Source organism: Syzygium oleosum, unplaced genomic scaffold, assembly GCF_021117445.2.
Source record: "Syzygium oleosum isolate NSW1041296 unplaced genomic scaffold, Sole_v2.1 Sole_v2.15, whole genome shotgun sequence".
Taxonomy (NCBI): Eukaryota; Viridiplantae; Streptophyta; class Magnoliopsida; order Myrtales; family Myrtaceae; genus Syzygium; species Syzygium oleosum.
The window spans coordinates 7,784,682-7,788,300 of NW_026607499.1; the positions used below are offsets into that span (position 1 = coordinate 7,784,682).

General features: G+C 39.9%; 1 long non-coding RNA gene across 1 annotated transcript; it reads right to left on the reverse strand.

Annotated features, from left to right (window-relative positions):
* Nucleotides 1-2,195: 2,195 nt before the first annotated feature.
* Nucleotides 2,196-3,336, reverse strand: LOC130140094 (uncharacterized). The gene is made up of 2 exons (XR_008818089.1): nt 2,747-3,336; nt 2,196-2,574 (listed from the first exon to the last, which is right to left on the reverse strand). It is a non-coding gene; the product is annotated as an uncharacterized LOC130140094 (long non-coding RNA).
* Nucleotides 3,337-3,619: the final 283 nt, after the last annotated feature.

Consider the following 3,619-nt stretch of genomic DNA (forward strand, 5'->3'; position numbering starts at 1 on the left):
CTACTTAATTCTTCAAATACCACAATAATTCATCACGAAGAAGCCGCCTCTAGGATGGTTTTCATAGAGAAGATCCACTTCGTATATATGAAATATTTGAATCCAAAATAATAAACCTATTCAAATTAGGAATTCAACTCTAACTAGGAAAGCCACTTTGATTGGGTTTTCGGTTTCCTTTAGTGGGCTCAAACTTGACACACAAATTCAACACAAATCTTTAAAGTGAATATGTCTCATGAGATTTTGCCGATCTGAAAGGTAGAATGAACGAGATGCACATACTCATTTGTGCCGAAATTTCACCAATTTGACACTTCGGGCGCGAATGACAACATTTCTCTTTCTCGGACGAGTTTCTGAGCAAAAAGTAGCGTTTGATAACGATACATAATTTCTATTTCCGGAATGGAAATTCGTTTGATAACGACATAAAATTTATGTTCCCGTCGGCTGGCAAGCAGTTATGGCGGACGGCTGATGAGCAGCAGTGGCGGACGGCGACTATCGGCAAGTGGGCGGCGGTGGGCAGCAAGGGTGAGCAATAAAAGAGAGTTGTTATTTCTGTTTCTATTCCAGAAATATGAAAGTAGAAAATTTTAACTTCTCATTTTTATTCAAAATTTATTTCTAGGCCAAAATTTGTCCCAGAAATAAAAAAAATGAAATTATTTTACCAAACGGATTTCTATTCCAAATCTGTTTTCGGGAACAAAAAAATAGAAAAATAAGGAAACATAATGATTATCATTCACGCCCTTATCATTCAATTTCTTACGAATACATGGTTGTCTTGTCATCCAATTATGTAAGTGAAGTGGACAGTCACCCGGCTTTAGCCAAAATGGAATTGATATTGAGGCAGGAGTACATGGTTCCAAGAGGAAGCAAGAAATCAATTTGATCTTCTCATGCTTACCCTAAATTATCAATTGAAGGAGACTTTGATGTGATCATCGTTCCTCAGATAGGACAATAGCCTTATCTTACCCTAATTATCAATTGAAGGAGAATTTGATGTGATCATCTTCCTCAGATAGGACAATAGCCTTATCTTGATTGAATGTCTTTTTGTCTTGTATTGAGGTCTACCGAATATATAAGGGAGGGTTTGCTTTTTTTACGTTTGAAGGCTAGCCACCTTTTTCATCACCAAATTGATTGGTTAGGTAAGGCTTTAAAAAGATTAGATGGTTCGTATCTTTCTATGAGCCTCAAAAATAGGTAGAAGATAGGGAGAGCAAGGCCTCTTGAAGTCTACTTGGGTCTTCATTCATCCTCAGGCCCGACTGGGAACATGGGCATCCAGGAGGTGGTGTAGGTAAAAACTATTGAAGTATCTATCAGTGGTCGGAATAGCTATTCTATGATACGCTACATGGAGGTCATATAATAACTATTACAGTTTTACTCGTTTGTGATATGCCTGTAATATTACCGCAAGCAAATATCATAACATGCAATGACCTCTTACCTATAATGTCATAGCAGAATATGCAACCAAACATGCCGACAATATATGATTTTGTTTTTTCGTCAAAGCACAATGACTGTTTGCAGTTTTTTCCCTACAGATGGGTAACATCAACTATCATAAGATATCTTTAGGAGCAAAAGGTACCTTCCGAATTTATCATCACAGTCGATTTCCTTCTAACAATGAAAGAGTCTAAATGTAGCTGAGGACCTGACAGTGCACAACTCCGGTGGACTGACTTTCTGTTTTTACAGGAGCTTTTATTTCAATGAATTAGGCTAATATCAAGGCCCAACTTCCTTGAGCTAGAGAGGCGACCAACCAATGTCCTCGGGCGAATCTTCTTTTAAAGGACCACCTTTAAAGTTTTCAAAAAGAGACACCGGAAAGAGTTGAAAATGTGCTACCGTTTCCTTCTGTTCTGCCAGAAAATGCCTACAAATCTGACTCAGAAGGCCTTGAGATGTCGATTCAAATTCGAACTCATGCAAGTGGAGAGATAGTGCGTTTGATTAGCAGGTACATCACATGGGTACCTTTCTAGATTCACGAATGCCTACATTCATCGCATGATGACATATAGGTAAGGACTTCATCGTTTTTTAGGCGTGAACTGGACTTTTCAGGGAAAAGCCAACCTAGTAAGCATCCAACACGCCTAACTGAGACGCCAAACATTAGTTGTCGTGTTGGTTTCGTAAAAAGCCTCAAAAAAATGTAAAATCAAATGAAGAAATGTATATTTCCAGGGCTATACTGCACACATGGTGACTAATCTTTGCTTATGTATCTGTAGGCTCATAAACAACGACGTAGACCATTCTTTGAGCTCCTAAAAAGAATAGAATTTGAAAGCAAGAGAGGAAATACAAGATGCAGATTATACTTTGTCCATTGACGAGCTTAAACCGAGACCTTGTAGGACATATCATGGTTCAAGTCGATGGCCCTACTGTTGCTCCTGCTGCGTGCACCTGTTTGAACCTGCGGGCCTTGGCTTGGGACCAGGGGCTGTGGGGAAAACTCTGCTACTCCCTGTTGCCTTCGACTGTGCTTCCAGAAATGGACTAGTTCATCATCGAAGATTTCAACCAATCCTACAAAGAATCCTATCCCCTGATTCTCTACGAAGCCTGGGGGCGATACATTTGATATGCACCAGAAACATGAAAAGCCCAAGACATGCACCGATACTCAAGATTTTGCCCCCATGGAAGATGTCTACTAACCAGAACAAATGCATCTTCTTCAGAGGAATAATAAGAATACCTGATGTGGGAGCTCCCAAAGACACCAGCAGCTCCAAAAATCAGTGGAACATCAATGCGAAAACCGCAAAAGGCGGTTCCCTGAATGCCCTTTTGAATGGACATCTTGAGTTTCCACCGAAGCAATTACGCTGCCAATGTTCATTATGATCTGCCTTCTGAATGTAACACGGCGGATATGGATCAGAGAGATCATAGCAAAGAACTAGAAGACAACTTAAGATTGACCTGCGTGCAGCTAGACAAGAAGAAAGCAAAATCCTTCAAAACTCTTGAGGTGGAGGCCAATCTTGCTGCAAAGGAGCTTGCCTTGCGATAATGTCTATAAAGCGCAGTTTCGGTGCATTATTCCAGTTTACGGCATACTGACTCACAAATTGGCCAAATCGCAAGCCAGGTGCAGATTAGTGGAAATAGTTGTGTTAAGAATTTGAGGTTATTAACGTGCGCATTGAAGAAATGGCAGGAATGCGAGTCAATAGAAGGAAAATCTTGACGGTTCTCATTCAAGCTCTTAACTGCTCAAGGAATACAAATCAGCTAAGATGAAAGAGGGATTACTTCTCTATGAAAGTCAGAAGAAAGAGATGCTGAGGCAAAACGGATCCCAAGGAACGTTAGACAATTGCTTAGATGCATTGACCGAAGCAGTGTTTCGCTGCTTCTTTGTGTATTCAGTTCATATTCTAGTACTAGCTTCGATGAGGTTTCACTGAAGAAGGTCAAATGATAATGAACATAAACCAGCACCAATGATTAAGCTTCAAAATTTTGATTGCACAAATAATAGATGAAAATACAGACTGTGCTTCGCTCATGTGTGACAATTTGAAAGGGAGAATCTAAGTCATCTAAACGGAAACTGTTCCAGTAA